The sequence below is a fragment of the Carcharodon carcharias genome, chromosome 36 (genome assembly GCF_017639515.1).
Source record: "Carcharodon carcharias isolate sCarCar2 chromosome 36, sCarCar2.pri, whole genome shotgun sequence".
In the NCBI taxonomy this organism is placed as follows: domain Eukaryota; kingdom Metazoa; phylum Chordata; class Chondrichthyes; order Lamniformes; family Lamnidae; genus Carcharodon; species Carcharodon carcharias.
This window is the reverse complement of record NC_054502.1, coordinates 6,596,149-6,613,987: the sequence shown is the minus strand read 5'-3', so window position 1 is coordinate 6,613,987 and position 17,839 is coordinate 6,596,149.

Here is a 17,839-nt window from a genome sequence, read left to right as displayed (position 1 = left end):
TCCACACACACACACACAGACTGCCGTCCACACACACACACACACACTGCCATCCACACACACACACACACACACTGCCACCCACACACACACACACACTGCCCTCCACACACACACACACACACTGCCACCCACACACACACACACACTGCCATCCACCCACACACACACTGCCATCCACACACACACACACACACACACTGCCGTCCACACACACACACTGCCATCCACACACACACACACACACACTGCCATCCACCCACACACACACTGCCATCCACACACACACACACACTGCCATCCACACACACACACACACACACACACACACACACACTGCCATACACACACACACACACACACACACACACACACACACACTGCCATCCACACACACACACACTGCCACCCACACACACACACACACTGCCATCCACCCACACACACACACACACTGCCATCCACCCACACACACACACACACACACACTGCCGTCCACACACACACACACACACACTGCCACCCACACACACACACACTGCCATCCACACACACACACGCACACTGCCACCCACACACACACACACACACTGCCGTCCACACACACACACACACACACACTGCCACCCACACACCCACACACACTGCCATCCACCCACACACACACTGCCATCCACACACACACACGCACACACACTGCCGTCCACACACACACACACACTGCCATCCACACACACACACACACACACACTGCCATCCACCCACGCACACACTGCCATCCACACACACACACACACACTGCCATCCACACACACACATACACACACACTGCCATACACACACACACACACTGCCATCCACACACACACACACACTGCATCTGCGAGACAGCATCAACCCTGCCATCCTTCTTTATGGTATTGATCTTAACTTATTAACAATCGATAAACCCGACCACCCCTAATAAGCTTTCCTTGTTTTCCTAAACCTCACCACTTCAAGTAAAGCCTTACATTTCATCATAAATTATGCAGGTTTTGAAACAGAAATGAGAAAGTCCTCACCAGCCCAGCCCTGGTCTGCATCCTTGTGATGTGACAATTTGAACATTGTCAGAATGCACTCAGTCCACAGGCTGACTCCCCACACCAGCTGCTCTCTGGCTTCATGCTGACCTCTGCACTACTGTGTGGTCTCTCACTCACCTGAGGCCGTGAGAAGTAGCAAGAGCAATAGGAGGTGGGGACAGAGGGTGATTTCCCAGCCCATGGCCGTTAGGGTTGAATCATTTAGCAGGGATGGACACTGGCGGGGGTCGGGGAGAGGCAGGGGGACAGTGTTAGACAATTCATCATATTTCTGAGAGGGAAGAGGTTCAGGGTTATGGTGGGAGTGAGAGATATTGGGAGGAAGTGGGTTTGAGAGATATGAGGAGAAGATGGGTTTGAGGGATATGGGGAGAAGGTGGGAGTGAGGGATATAGGGAGAAGGTGGGTTTGAAGGATATATAGAGAGAGGGGTAAATGGGACTGAGGGATGTGGGAAGGAGGTGGGATTGAGGGATGTATAGAGGAGGGGAGAAGGTGGGATTGAGGGATGTATGGAGGAGGGGAGAAGGTGGGATTGAGAGATATGGGGTGAAGGTTGGATTGAGGGATATAGGGAGCAGGTGGGTTTGAGGGATATATAGAGAGGAGGTAGGTGAGATTGAGGGATATGGGGTGAAGGTGGGAGTTAGGGATTTAGGGAGAAGGTGGGTTTGAAGGATATATGGAGACGGGGGTAGGTGGGGATATGGGAAGGAGGTGGGTTTGAGGGATGTACAGAGAAGGGGAGTAGGTGGGATTGAGGAATATGCAGAGAAAGGGAGAAGGTGGGATTGAGGGATGTGTAGAGAAGGGGAGTAGGTGGGATTGAGGGATGTGTAGAGAAGGGGAGTAGGTGGGATTGAGGGATGTGTAGAGAAGGGGAGTAGGTGGGATTGAGGGATGTGTAGAGAAGGGGAGTAGGTGGGATTGAGGGATGTGTAGAGAAGGGGAGTAGGTGGGATTGAGGGATGTGTAGAGAAGGGGAGTGGGTGGGATTGAGGGATGTGTAGAGAAGGGGAGTAGGTAGTGTTGAGGGATGTATAGGGAAGTGGAGTAGGTGGGATTGAGGGATACAATGTCATGACTTCGAGAGATGTGCTGAGAAGCTGGATAGTTGGGTCGACGTATGAAAATTGATTGCTTCTATCTGAGGTATTTCTGTCAGCTCAGGTTTTCATCCCCAAGGAGGTGAATTTCCCAGAAGCATGTGGAAGTCTCAAAGGAAGTGAATTTTGTCCATGTTTCTAAAACTTTATTTTAACATGGTGTCACTGCTGCCCCCTGAGCAAAAAGAGCCGGCAGCCCCTATTCCAGGAGACATCAAAGGCCCACCCACCCCTTATTTATCCACCGTATATCCGACTTGACCATGCCCACCTCTGCTGTGTGTTCAGATTGATCTCTGCATTAGCAAGCCTTCCCCATCAGCGCTGCTGTCCCCTTCCTGGGACACACACGTAAACACACGAGTAGGGAGATGGTGACGCAGTGGTAACATCACTGGACTATCTACCCAGGCTGATGCTCTGAGTGGGGGGGACACGAATTCAAATCCCCCCACGGCAAGCTGGTGGAATTTAAATCTGGAATTGAAAGCTAATTTCAGTCATGGTGACCCTGAATCGATTGTTGTAAAAACCCCATCTGGTTCAGTTAATGTCCCTTTAGGGGAGGGAAATCTGCCGTCCTTACCCCGGTCTGGCCTACATCTGACTCCAGACCCATGTGGTTGACCCTTAACTGCCCCCCCGAAATGGCGAGCAAGGCCACTTGGCTCGAGGGGCAATTAAGGATGGGGGAGGTGGGGGGAAGCAACAAATGCTGGTCTTGCCAGTAATGCCCACATCTCTTGAAAGAATAAAGAAAACATACATGTGACCTAAATGAGCCCAGGGCCAGGAGCTGAATTTCCTGTCATTGACCGCCATTAAGGTAAAGCTTAAGACAGGCCTACCTGTCAGAAACTGCCTGGGTTGGTGGAGGGTCCCAGTGAGCTCCGCCAGTGTGACAGACTGACAGGGAGCTCACTGAACTCCCTCGACGCCAAACCTTACACCATTCATTCGAAACGCTGAGCTCTGTGCAAGCAGGACTGGGCAGCACGACCTTGCATCGTTTCAGGTTAAGGATTAAGCATTAAAAATCTCTGGCTCCATCGCCCACTAATCCTGTTTCTCCACCTGGCCCAAAAAGATTACCCTCAGCCAGTCAGTACAAGATGATGAAGGGAGTTAATGTACAGCGGACACACTGGCAAGTCAAGTTATAGATTCATTTCAGTTATTTGACACACACAGCAGTCTAATCTAGGGCTGCATGCCACACTCAGCAATGATACGTGATGTATCGATCAGCCCTTTGCCTGGGATATCTGTTATTAATTATAAACTCACATATACCAGCTCCCCTATATCATTCCATGCCCTGCAATCAATTCACTGAAATCTTCACTGAGTAATGGAGATGGTTTTTATGTTCAATTCCATATCTTTCATCCCCTGAAGGTGCTGACTCTCACTGGGGTACAGGTCCCTCTCCTCTCCTGAAGGTGCTGACTCTCACTGGGGTACAGGTCCCCCTCCTCTCCTGAAGGTGCTGACTCTCACTGGGGTACAGGTCCCCCTCCTCTCCTGAAGGTGCTGACTCTCACTGGGGTACAGGTCCCCTCCTCTCCTGAAGGTACTGACTCTCACTGGGGTACAGGTTCCCCCTCCTCTCCTGAAGGTGCTGACTCTCACTGGGGTACAGGTCCACCTCCTGTCCTGAAGGTGCTGACTCTCACTGGGGTACAGGTCCCCCTCCTCTCCTGAAGGTGCTGACTCTCACTGGGGGACAGGTCCCCCTCCTCTCCTGAAGGTGCTGACTCTCACTGGGGTACAGGTCCACCTCCTCTCCTGAAGGTGCTGACTCTCACTGGGGTACAGGTCCCCTCCTCTCCTGAAGGTGCTGACTCTCACTGGGGTACAGGTCCCCCTCCTCTCCTGAAGGTGCTGACTCTCACTATCGTAAAGGCTTCCGACCTTGACCTCATCACAGGGACCTCGGTCTGGACGAGTCTGAACCTCCAGCGCTCATCAGGAGGGGGGGTGGGGGGTGGGGGGGGTAGTCTGGCTGACTGTTAACCCAAGGCACTGCAAGCGGTTGAAGCACTGCAACCAGTGCCTGGCTTTAAGGTCAGCGGATATGGGGGGGGATGGTGGTGTTGTGGTAAGTTCACTGGGTTTAGTAATCCCCAGGCCTGGGATAATGTTCTGCGTTCAGGTCCCACAACAGCAGCTCATGGAATTTAAATTCAATTGATTAAAAAAAAACAATTGTGGAATGGAAAGCTCGGTTCAGCGATGGTGACCATGACAACTATCATCGATTGCTGTAAAAACCCCATCCGGTTCACCCATGCCCCTTTAGGGAGGGAAATCTGCCATCCTGACCCTGGTCTGGCCCTACACGTGACTCCAGACCCACAGGTTGACTCTTGGCTGCCCCTCTGAAATGGCCGGGCAGGGCAATCAGGCAAACGGGAAACAAATGCTGGCCTTGCCAGCGACACCCACACCCCATGAAAGAATTAAGGGGAAATAAAGTGCATCTTGTAGATGGTGCACACACTGCTGCTACTGTGCGTCGGTGGTGGAGGGAGTGAATGGTTGTGGATGGGGTGCCGATCAAGCGGGGCTGCTTTGTCCTGGACGGTGTCAAGCTTCTTGAGTGTTGTGGGAGCTGCACCCATCCAGGGGAGTGGGGAGTATTCCATCACACTCCTGACCTGTGCCTCGCCCTTTGACATGTCCCCGCTTCATTTCAACACATTTTCTCGGTCCCACAGCTCGGTGCGTCGAAGCAACCCCGATGGGACACGGAGCCCTTGAGGGGAGCTGACTGGTGTCAACTGTTGGCCTCAGCACCATCTGGGCTGAGGAGGGAGGGTAAGAACCTACCAGGCTTTCCCCACCCCAGAGGCCAACTATAGAGAGATGGGGGGGGGAATGGATAAAGAGTCAGCGGGGGCTGAGTGACTCTTTGGGAAGAGCCGGCCCAGGTGCAGTGGTCCTATACAATCCTCCGCTTGTCATGTGGGTTAAGGGTGCAGGGGTGGGGGGGTGGGCGGAGTGGGAGAGGCCAAGGTGTGAACACAATAGCCCCCTCGCTGCCTAGCAGCAGGGTAACCCTCACTTGCCTGGGTCTGCGCTCGCAGTGACAGGTGAGGTGCCCATGGGGGTGGAGGGGATGGGGGAAGAAATGTAGCACCTTCCCCCACAACCCCGGCCAAGAAGAGAGCCATCGCCTTCAGGAGAGGGCTGCCTGGCACCTCTGCCTTCCCCAGGGCAGGCACTCCAGGTCCTCACACACAAGATGACCCACAATTAACTCAGGGAGGCTCGGTGTCACTTCCAATGATGGAGTGAAGCGAACATCCAATTGCTTCTTTTCTGTGCTTGGGGGAACTGCCTGGACTGGAACGGATGTCACTGTATTACACAACCCGACCAATGGGAAGGGATAAATACCTCGCAGCTGTTCGCACCATTTGGGAAGTGCTCTCATTAGCATTTTATATTATTGAGTGTGGATTTCTCCCAGCTGCTCCCTCCCCTCTCGAGCCTGACCCTGCTCTCCTGGAACACGCCGTGATTAAAACATTCATTTGCAGCGCAAAGATGAGGACAGGACTAAAATTATCACATAGCACAGCGCCTGCCAGCGATCTGCTGCTGCTGGGGTGGGGGGGGGGAGAAGAGGGGGGGTTGGGAGGGTGGAGGTGCTGCGGGGAAGGAGAGCCGCGTCTCTCTCTCTCTCTATCAATATGCCACGCTCGACAAAAAAGGACTGCCTGAATTTTTTTTAAATCCAATGCAGGAAATATACTGCTGGTGTGAAAACAAAACAGACACACACTCACACACACAGACACTCGCACTGACACACAGACACACACACACAGATACATAGACACACACAGATACAGACACTCGCACCGACACAAACACACACAGATACACAGACACACACAGGCACACAGACAGACACAAACACATGCACAGACACACAGCCACATGCACAGCCACACGCAGACACAAACACATGCACAGACACACACAGACACAAACACAGAGACAGACACAAACACACAGACACACATACATGCATAGACACACACAGACACACACACATGCACAGACACAAATACATGCACAGAGACACACAGGCACAAACACATGCACAAGCACACAACACACACAGGCACAAACACACAGACAGACACAAACACACTGACAGACACAAACACACTGACAGACACTCTCACTGACAGACAGACACTCTCACTGACAGACACGCATGCACAGACACAAACACATGCACAGACTCACACAGACACACACACACTGACACAGACACTCATACAGACACAGGTACACAGACACACACACTGATATACAGACACACGCAGACACAAACACATGCACAGACACACACAGGCACAAACACACGGACAAACACAAACACACTGACACACAGGCATTCGCAGACACAAACACACACACAGACATAAATACATGCACAGACACACACAGATACAGATACACAGACACACAGTCAAACACATGCACAGACACACACACACACACACACCATCACCTCCTCTTGTATTGGATTGTGCATCCCTGCCCCACTCCAGGACTTGTAGCGAGATGGTCCAGGGCTGTACTGAGAGAATAAACTTTAGCTCATGCAAAAGTTGGTTGTCCTGTATCCTAACTCACACCGAATCCCATTGAGTCTTCACCTTCCCTTTGCCCTTGACCCACCAACATCTTCAATTAAGATTCCTCATCCTTATATTCAAATTACCCCAGGGCCTCACCCTCCCTGTTTCTGTAACCTCCTCCAACCCCTACACCCCTCCCTATCTCTGTAACCTCCTCCAGCCTCTACACCCCTCCTTATTTCTGTAACCTCCTCCAGCCCCTACAACCCTCCGAGATCTCTGCGCTCCTCCAATTCCGGCCTCTTGCGCATCCCCCGATTCCCATCGCTCCACCATTGGCGGCCGTGCCTTCAGCTGCCTGGGGGGGCCAGGAATTCGCTCCTTTAATCTCCCCCTTTCTTTAACAGCCTCCCTGAAACCTACGTCACTGGCCCCGATACCTCTTTATGCATGGCGGTCTCCGGCTGCTTTCTGGCGGGGGGGGTGGTGGGGGGGGGTGTGTGGGTGTTGTGCCTGTGAAGCACCCACGAAGTGATGAGGAAACACATACCCATCAGGAGTTGGCACCTTCAAAGCTGGTGTGCCCACGCACAAGGGGCGCTCTGAGGGCTATGGCATAACCAAAATTAATTCCACTTGTGGGGGTCGGGGGGGGTGGGGGAGATCTCCCAGGAATCCTGGACCAACATTCCACTCTTGCCCCAGCACCATTGAGAAGGATTGGCTAGCCGCTCGCCCTGCTGCCACTTATGGGATCGCGCTGTGCACTAAACGGCTGTCACCCCGCGTTAGCTGTGCTCAATGTGATCCTGAGGCGCTGACATGGATCAGGGATAAATCCTCGCACCCCCCCCCGCCCCACCAACTCCTTTCCTTTATAAGCTGTCAGGCCACGCCTTGAAATCAAGCCCCTCGGCGAGGGATTCTGTTCACTGCAGGGTAAGTATAGAAGGTGGACGGACTGATGTTTAACTGTGAACCGGTTGCCGCGTTTGAACAGCCCCCCGCACCCCCCCCCGACCTCACCCCCGGGGGAACCAGGCTCAAAGCTGAAGCAGGACGGGTCCCTAGCCTTTGAAGGTGGGGCTGGGGGTTGGAGTTCCTGCCCTCCCATCGGCCAGTCCGGATCGTTCATGAAGGAGTGAGGCAGCCCTTGGGAACCTGTGAAATGTAACCCGGGCACGGTCAGCCAAGGCAAAGGTCCCGACCAGTCCAGGAGCTTTTCGAGGAGCTGAAGCCTCTGGCATCTCAATACCAGGTGCGCCAACCTTAAGAAGGTACACGCTGGCTAATATTTATCCCCGAATCAACAGCGCTTTCCAATCATTTATCTGTTCGCGTGCACTGCTCTGTTTCCTACAACAGCAACTACCCTACAAAGTGTCCATGAATGCTAAGCACTTTGGGACTGTCCAAGGTCGTGAAAGGCGCTACGCGAATGCAAGTCCTTCCTTTCTTTCAAGACGTCAGGGAGGGGAGAGCACAGGACAGTTCCAGGGAGGGGAGAGCGCAGGACAGTTCCAGGGAGGGGAGAGCGCAGGACTGTTCCAGGGAGGGGAGAGCGCAGGACAGTTCCAGGGAGGGGAGAGCGCAGGACAGTTCCAGGGAGGGGAGAGCGCAGGACAGTTCCAGGGAGGGGAGAGCGCAGGACAGTTCCAGGGAGGGGAGAGCGCAGGACAGTTCCAGGGAGGGGAGAGCGCAGGACAGTTCCAGGGAGGGGAGAGCGCAGGACAGTTCCAGGGAGGGGAGAGCGCAGGACAGTTCCAGGGAGGGGAGAGCGCAGGACTATTCCAGGGAGGGGAGAGCGCAGGACAGTTCCAGGGAGGGGAGAGCGCAGGACAGTTCCAGGGAGGGGAGAGCGCAGGACAGTTCCAGGGAGGGGAGAGCGCAGGACAGTTCCAGGGAGGGGAGAGCGCAGGACAGTTCCAGGGAGGGGAGAGCGCAGGACAGTTCCAGGGAGGGGAGAGCGCAGGACTATTCCAGGGAGGGGAGAGCGCAGGACAGTTCCAGGGAGGGGAGAGCGCAGGACAGTTCCAGGGAGGGGAGAGCGCAGGACTATTCCAGGGAGGGGAGAGCGCAGGACAGTTCCAGGGAGGGGAGAGCGCAGGACAGTTCCAGGGAGGGGAGAGCGGAGGACAGTTCCAGGGACGAGGGGCTTCAGTTCACGTGGAGAGGTCGGAGAAGCCGGGATTGTTCTCCTCAGGGCAGAGAAGGGTTGAGGTGGTGGGGGGTGGTTTGATAGAGATGTTCAAAATCATGAGGGGTTTGGATAGGGTAAATAAGGAGAAACTGTTTCCACTGGGCAGGAGGGTCGGTAACCAGAGGGGACACAGATGGAAGAGAATCAGGAGAAGAGCCAGAGGGGCAGAGGAGCCACAGGCCAGTTGGAGTGAATGGCCTCTTTCTGTGCTGTTGATAATGCTGCTCCAATCAGAGTCAGCACTTTAGGAGATGAGGGAAAAAATGTCAGAACATGACTAGACTGGATGCTTGTAACACTGGGGACAGCTCCTGATAAACAGGCTGGTATTTAAAACAAGTGTCAATGACACTCGCTTCTTAAGATAATCCCTGTTCCTCAGCCCCCTCCCTTTGTCACCTCTCCATGAGTCACCTCCTGCCTCCCAGAAGGAGTGAAAGTTTCACACAGCTTGGTTACATCCCTTCCAATTATCACCTAGGGCCAGTTTTCACAAGATTCTCACAGAAATGTCGAGGAGCTTTCGTTCCAGTGTGCGATGGAAAAGCCCTGCTGTGGGCACAAGTCAATCTGTGTGTACGATTCTGACTCTGAAGCAGTGCGTGTGTGCGTATGCGCATAGGCCCAACTCTGTGTTTGAGTATCTGTCCGCGAGCATGCCTGTATGTGTATATGTGTCTGTGTGTGCGAACATCAGTGTGTTTGCAGCTCTGTCCACATATTTGTCTATGTCTACCTATGCTTCAGTGTCTGTTTGTGTGTATGTGTATGTCCATCTGTGTCTGTGTGCATCTAACTATTGGTCTGTGCCTGTGTGTGCCTATGTCCATCTTTGTGTGTATGTGTCTGTCTATTGGTCTGTGCCTGCGTGTAAGTACCTGTGTCTCTTTGTTGTGCCTGCCTATTTGTGTGCATGTGTGTCTATCTGTATGTGTTTGTGTCCATCTCTGTGTGTCTGTCTATTTATGTGTCTAACTGTGCATGTGTGCCTATTTATCTATCTGGGTGCCTGTGCGTGTATCTGACTATTGGTCTGTGCCTGTGTGTGTGTGTGTCTTGGTCTGTGACTGTGTGTGTGTCTATTGGTCTATGCCTGTGTGTGTGTGTGTCTTGGTCTGTGACTGTGTGTGTGTCTATTGGTCTATGCCTGTGTGTGTGTGTGTCTTGGTCTGTGACTGTGTGTGTGTCTATTGGTCTATGCCTGTGTGTGTGTGTGTGTCTTGGTCTGTGACTGTGTGTGTGTCTATTGGTCTATGCCTGTGTGTGTGTGTGTCTTGGTCTGTGACTGTGTGTGTGTCTATTGGTCTATGCCTGTGTGTGTGTGTGTCTTGGTCTGTGACTGTGTGTGTGTCTATTGGTCTGTGCCTGTGTGTGCGTGTGTCTTGGTCTGTGACTGTGTGTGTGTCTATTGGTCTATGCCTGTGAGTGTGTGTGTCTGACTATTGGTCTGTGCATGTGTACATGTACCTGTGTATGTCTCTTTGTTGTGTCTATCCATGTGTGTGTCTATTTATTATGTGTCTGTCCATCTGTGTGTACATCTATTCATCTGTCTGTGTGTCTGTGTGTCTGTTTATGTATGTGTGTGTGCGTGTGTCTGTGTGCGTGTTTATCTGTCTAACTGTGTGCCTGTTTATCTGTGTCTGTGTGTCTTTTGTGTATGTGCCTATCCATATCTGTTTCCGCTCCTGATCTTACATTTTCACAGCTGTTTGAAGGTGTGTTCCAATCTTAAGTGTAGCGACCAATATCTTATTGCCTCCATCACACTTTTAAATTAAAATGTCGAGCACATTCAGCCACAAGATTAAACCGTATCACAACCACAGCTGCCATCCACTCCAACCACCCCCACCCCCCACGCACCCTCCCTTGATAGCATTACTTCTCCTGTAGTTCCACAGACACTGCCCAATTCTGCAGCTAACTGGACACTTAGTATGTGGGGCTGGCTGAGGAGGAATAACAAGATTGCAAACCTGCCCTCAGCAAAACCTAACAACCAGGGGCTCGCTGATTGATACCAGGGACACTGATCCCACAAGAGTACCGAGACACCAGGTTGTTTCCATATCTGTGCTGATGTTCCGAATTGAGTCAGGGCAACCACAATTAATGACAAGTGATCTGGGGTTAGGCAGAAAGAATCATCCAGGGTTGCTGCTTGCTGGGTGATGAATCCTGCCGGAAAGAGTTTCTGTTTGAGTGAGTGAGTCAGTGTGTGCGTGGGCATGTGTGTGCCAGTCCGTGTGTATGTACACATGCACACGCGGGTGGTGTGAGATGCCAGGGTCTGGACTGAGCTATGACAGTCACGTCACTCAATCTCTCGGCTCTAGTGTTGCTGCCCATGGGACTCGGTCCTCAGTGAGTGTGTCTTCAGAAGGGGAGGAGTGTTTGATGGGATAGAGTAAAGTTCCTTCTAGACTGAATGTAACCCGTGCTGTACCTGTCCTGGGAGTGTTCGATGGGGACAGTGTAGAGGGAGCTTTACTCTGTATCTAATCCCGTGCTGTACCTGTCCTGGGAGTGTTTGATGGGGACAGTGTAGAGGGAGTTTTACTCTGTATCTAACCCCGTGCTGTACCTGTCCTGGCAGTGTTTGATGGGGACGGTGTAGAGGGAGCTTTATTCTGTATCTAACCCCGTGCTGTACCTGTCCTGGGAGTGTTTGATGGGGACGGTGTAGAGGGAGGTTTACTCTGTATCTAACCCCGTGCTGTATCTGTCCTGGGAGTGAACGATGGGGACAGTGCAGAGGGAGATTTACTCTGTATCTAACCCAGTGCTGTACCTGTCCTGGGAGTGTTTGATGGGGACAGTGTAGAGGGAGACTTACTCTGGATCTAACCCCGTGCTGTACGTGTCCTGGGAGTGTTTGATGGGGACAGTGTAGAGGGAGCTTTACTCTGTATCTAACCCCGTGCTGTACCTGTCCTGGGAGTGTTTGATGGGGACAGTGTAGAGGGAGCTTTACTCTGTATCTAACCCCGTGCTGTACCTGTCCTGGGAGTGTTTGATGGGGACAGCGTAGAGGAAGCTTTACTCTGTATCTAACCCTGTGCTGTACCTGTCCTGGGAGTGTTTGATGGGGACGGTGTAGAGGGAGATTTACTCTGTATCTAACCCCGTGCTGTACCTGTCCTGGGAGTGTTTGATGGGGACAGTGTAGAGGGAGCTTTACTCTGTATCTAACCCCGTGCTGTACCTGTCCTGGGAGTGTTTGATGGGGACGGTGTAGAGTGAGACTTACTCTGGATCTAACCCCGTGCTGTACCTGTCCTAGGAATGTTTGAATTCGGAGTGTTTTTTACTATTAATGATTTGAAATAAAGCAAAGAGATCAGCGCAAAAGAGCTGGCACAAAGAGGATTAGACAGGAGCCAACTTCCTGATGAAAATCCCACAAGATTGACTAACGCCGCTCCCCCCCCCCCGCCCCCCCCCCAACCAATACGGCTGCTGTCAGAAGTGAATTTTTTTGTTGGAATGTAATTCCTGCCCTCAAGTGTTTGCAGATGCGAAGCCAGAGGGGGCAGGCTCCAGCATCCCTCAGAAGGAAGGAGGCTGGAATTTGCTGCTAGAATGAGCTGGCATTAAAACTCGGGCTGTAACCCTTTAGTGTGTTACACCCGGAGTTGGGAACTGCACAGGCAGCAGCGGGAATGACACACAAGGACTCCTGGCCGCGTGACCCTGTCCCACGCAATGTGGCACCTGGGAGGCAACTCTTGGCAGCTGGGGTTAGGACCACGTGGGAGATGCCAGGACTGCTCGGAGGGACTGGGATTGTACTTGTGGGGCTGGGGGAAGGGGGAGATCTGGGAGCACGGAGTGCGGGGGAGGGCTGATGGGCGAGAGCCATGGGCTGCAAGACGCTCCCCACCGGCAAAGCTCGCCATCCCGCGGTGGACAGGGACAATGGGACAGGGTGGCGTGCAGGTTGGGGTCAATGGAAGCAGCTACAGGGCTAGTGACAGGGGGAAGAGATAGGTCCCATTCACTGTCAGGGGAGCGGGGTCTCTGTCTGTCAGTTCATTCCCTCAGTTGCATTGTTGAGAACATGCAGGTCAGGAGGGTGGGTTTTTTACGTATTTGTGTATTCATTTACAGGATGTGGGCTTCGCTGGCTGGGCCCAGCATTTATTGCCCATCCCTAATTGCCCCTTGAGAAGGTGGTGGGTGAGCTGCCTCCTTGAGCCGCTGCAGTCCCTGTGGTGTAGGTACACCCACCGTGCTGTTAGGGAGGGAGTTCCAGGATTTTGACCCAACGACAGTGAAGGGACGGCCGATATATTTCCAAGTCAGGATGATGGGTGACTTGGAGGGGAACTTCCAGGTGGTGGGTGTTCCCCATGTGTCTGCTGCCCTTGTGCTTCTAGATGGTAGAGGTCGTGGGTTTGGAAGGTGCTGTCTAAGGAGCCTTGGTGAGTTGCTGCAGTGCATCTTGTAGATGGTACACACACTGCTGCTACTGTGCGTCGGTGGTGGAGGAGGGAGTGAATGTTTGTGGATGGGGTGCCAATCAAGCGGGGCTGCTTTGTCCTGGATGTCAAGCTTCTTGAGTGTTGTGGGAGCTGCACCCATCCAGGCAAGTGGGGAGTATTCCATCACACTCCTGACTTGTGCCTTGTAGATGGTGGACAGGCTTTGGGGAGTCAGGAGGTGAGTTACTCTCCGCAGGATTCCCAGCCTTTCGAACTGGCACAAGCTCCCCACACAGCACTCCCTGCGTGCACGTCTGGTGCCCCCTGCTGGAAACATGCAGCAAAGGGAAGAAGAAACAACAACTTAAATTTACCTAAAACAAAAACAGAATTACCTGGAAAAACTCAGCAGGTCTGGCAGCATCGGCGGAGAAGAAAAGAGTTGACGTTTCAAGTCCTCATGACCCTTCAACAGAACTTGAGTCCAAGAAAGGGGTGAAATATAAGCTGATTTAAGGTGTGTTGGGGGTGGGGGGGGGGGGGCGGCGGGTGGAGAGAGAGAGAAGTGGAGGGGGTTGGTGTGGTTGTAGGGACAAACAAGCAGTAATAGAAGCAGATCATCAAAAGATGTCACAAACAACACAACAAAAGAACACATAGGTGTTAAAGTTGGTGATATTATCTAAACGAATGTGCTAATTAAGAATGGATGGTAGGGCACTCAAGGTATAGCTCTAGTGGGGGTGGGGGGAGCATAAAAGATTTAAAAATAATGGAAATAGGTTGGAAAAGAAAAATCTATATAATTTATTGGAAAAAACAAAAGGAAGGGGGAAACAGAAAGGGGGTGGGGATGGAGGAGGGAGCTCAAGACCTAAAGTTGTTGAATTCAATATTCAGTCCGGAAGGCTGTAAAGTGCCTAGTCGGAAGATGAGGTGTTGTTCCTCCAGTTTGCGTTGGGCTTCACTGGAACAATGCAGCAAGCCAAGGACGGACATGTGGGCAAGAGAGCAGTGTGAAGTTTTAAAATGGCAAGCGACAGGGAGGTTTGGGTCATTCTTGCGGACAGACCTCAGGTGTTCTGCAAAGCGGTCGCCCAGTTTACGTTTGGTCTCTCCAATGTAGAGGAGACCACATTGGGAGCAACAAATGCAGTAGACTAAGTTGGGGGAAATGCAAGTGAAATGCTGCTTCACTTGAAAGGAATGTTTGGGCCCTTGGACGGTGAGGAGAGAGGAAGTGAAGGGGCAGGTGTTGCATCTTTTGCATGGGCATGGGGTGGTGCCATAGGAGGGGGTTGAGGAGTAAGGGGTGATGGAGGAGTGGACCAGGGTGTCCCAGAGGGAATGCCCCCCACCACCAACACACCTTAAACCAGCTTATATTTCACCCCTTTCTTGGACTCACTCAAGTTCTGTCGAAGGGTCATGAGGACTCGAAACATCAACTCTTTTCTTCTCCACCGATTCTGCCAGACCTGCTGAGTTTTTCTAGGTAATTCTGTTTTTGTTTTGGATTTCCAGCATCCGCAGTTTTTTTGTTTTTATCTCTGTGTTTAATTGACTGCCACTGCTCTTCAAGAAATGCCTACCTCCTTGAAGAAGTTCTGTTCGTCTCTGCGACAAAATTTCTGTATCTCTCTTTTGCCTTGCTCACCTTCATTGCTTTCCATTTCTCTCCTGGTGTTTGACAAGGTGTTTACTAAAACCCGCTTTCACAGCCATATCTCCTTTCTCGTGACTGTCTCCGTTTCCGACTTACCCCACGTGGATTTCAACTGAAATTCCACCCATGTTTCGAACCCACCCAGGATTACAGGTATTTCCGGGATGTAAAACGTATTTCAGACTGCTGTTCCCGTCACATTCTGAGATCCGCACTCAGTGCCATGCGCTGCCATATGAACACACTCGACCTCTCCCTCCAGCAGCACGGCCGTACCCTTTTTCAAAGCTGCGCGTGCCCTCAGTTTCATTTTATTCTTCGGCTCATCTGACGCCTCAACAAGAAACTTTTTCTCTTTCTCTCAAGTGCTAAGGAACGCAAGCTCCAACAACTCATCGACACCAACACCCATCTAGGACCCTCCAGCCCTGCCTGTCCCTCCGTCCCCACCCCATCTTCCAACCCCGGCCCCAGCTGTGTATTCACTATACTCCCTGACCCTCCCCTCTCCGATGCTGAACGTTCAGTGCTCAGCAAAGGACTTAGTTTCATACCCTTACGCCCTCACCTCAATGACTTTCGGGCTCGGCATGATGCTGAACTCTTCTTCCGCCGTCTTCGTCTCCGGGCTCACTTCTTTGGGCAGGAGTCCTCTCCCCGTTCAACGGATCCTCTTACCTACCTCCAATATTCGCCCTCCACCTGGACCCCTCCCTCTGGATTCTTACCTTCTCTTGATCTTTTCATTGAGAACTGTCGGCGCGACATTAGTCGTCTCAATTTCTCTGCTCCTCTCACCCATTCTAATCTCTCTCTGATCTTACTGCACTCCATTCTCTCAGGTCCAACCCTGCCATTGTCATCAAACCTGCTGACAAGGGTGGTGCTGTTGTTGTCTGGCGCACTGACCTCTACCTCGCAGAGGCTGAGCGTCAACTCGCAGACACTTCCTCCTACATCTCCCTGGACCATGACCCCACCACTGAACATCAAGCCATTGTTTCCAGGACTGTCACTGACCTCATCTCCTCTGGTGATCTTCCTCCCACAGCTTCCAAACTGATAGTCGCCCAACCTCGGACGGCCCGCTTCTATCTCCTACCCAAAATCCACAAACAGAACTGCCCCGGTAGACCGATCGTCTCAGCTTGCTCCTGCCCCACAGGACTCATTTCTCGTTATCTTGACTCCCTTCTCTCTCCCCTTGTCCAGTCCCTTCCCACCTACATCCGTGATTCATCTGACACCTTACGTCACATCAACAATTTCCAGTTCCCTGGCCCCAACCGCTTCCTCTTCACCATGGACGTCCAATCCCTCTACACCTCCATCCCCCACCAGGATGGTCTGAGGGCCCTTAGCTTCTTCCTTGAACAGAGGCCCAAACAATCCCCACCCACCACTACTCTTCTCCGTCTGGCTGAACTTGTTCTCACACTGAACAATTTCTCCTTCAACTCCTCTCACTTCCTCCAAATAAAAGATGTGGCTATGGGTACCCGCATGGGCCCCAGCTATGCCTGTCTCTTTATGGGGAACATTCCTTGTTCCAGTCCTACTCTGGCCCCCTTCCACAACTCCTTCTCCGGTACATTGATGATTACATCGGTGCTGCTTCATGCTCTCATCGGGACTTGGAAAAATTTATTAATTTTGCTTCCAATCTCCACCCTTCCATCATTTTCACGTGGTCCATCTCTGACACTTCCCTTCCCTTCCTTGACCTCTCTGTCTCAATCTCTGGTGATAGACTGTTCACCAATATCCATTACAAACCTACTGACTCCCACAGCTATCTCCACTACAGCTCCTCACACCCCGCTTCCTGTAAGGATTCTATCCCATTCTCTCAGTTCCTTCGCCTCCGTCGCATCTGTTCTGATGATGCCACCTTCAAAAACAGTTCCTCTGACATGTCCTCCTTCTTCTTTAAGCGAGGTTTTCCACCCACGGTCGTTGTCAGGGCCCTCAACCGTGTCCAGCCCATCTCCCGCGCATCCGCCCTCACGCCTTCTCCTCCCTCCCAGAAACATGATAGGGTACCCCTTGTCCTCACTTATCACCCCACCAGCCTCCGCATTCAAAGGATCATCCTCCGCCATTTCCACCAACTCCAGCATGATGCCACCACCAAACATCTTCCCTTCACCCCCACTATCGGCATTCCGTAGGGATCGTTCCCTCCAGGACACCCTGGTCCACTCCTCCATCACCCCCTACTCCTCAACCCCCTCCTATGGCACCACCCCATGCCCACGCAAAAGATGCAACACCTGCCGATTCACTTCCTCTCTCCTCACCGTCCAAGGGCCCAAACACTCCTTTCAAGTAAAACAACATTTCACTTGCATTTCCCCCAACTTAGTCTACTGCATTCACTGCTCCCAATGTGGTCTCCTCTACATTGGAGAGACCAAACGTAAACTGGGCAGCCGCTTTGCAGAACACCTGCGGTCTATCCACAAGAATGACCCAAACCTCCCTGTCACTTGCCATTTTAACACTTCACCCTACTCTCTTGCCCACATGTCTGTCCTTGGCTTGCTGCATTGTTCCAGTGAAGCCCAACGCAAACTGGAGGAACAACATCTCATCTTCCGACTAGGCACTTTACAGCCTTCCGGACTGAATATTGAATTCAACAACTTTAGGTCTTGAGCTCCCTCCTCCATCCCCACCCCCTTTCTGTTTCCCCCTTCCTTTTGTTTTTTCCAATAAATTATATAGATTTTTCTTTTCCAACCTATTTCC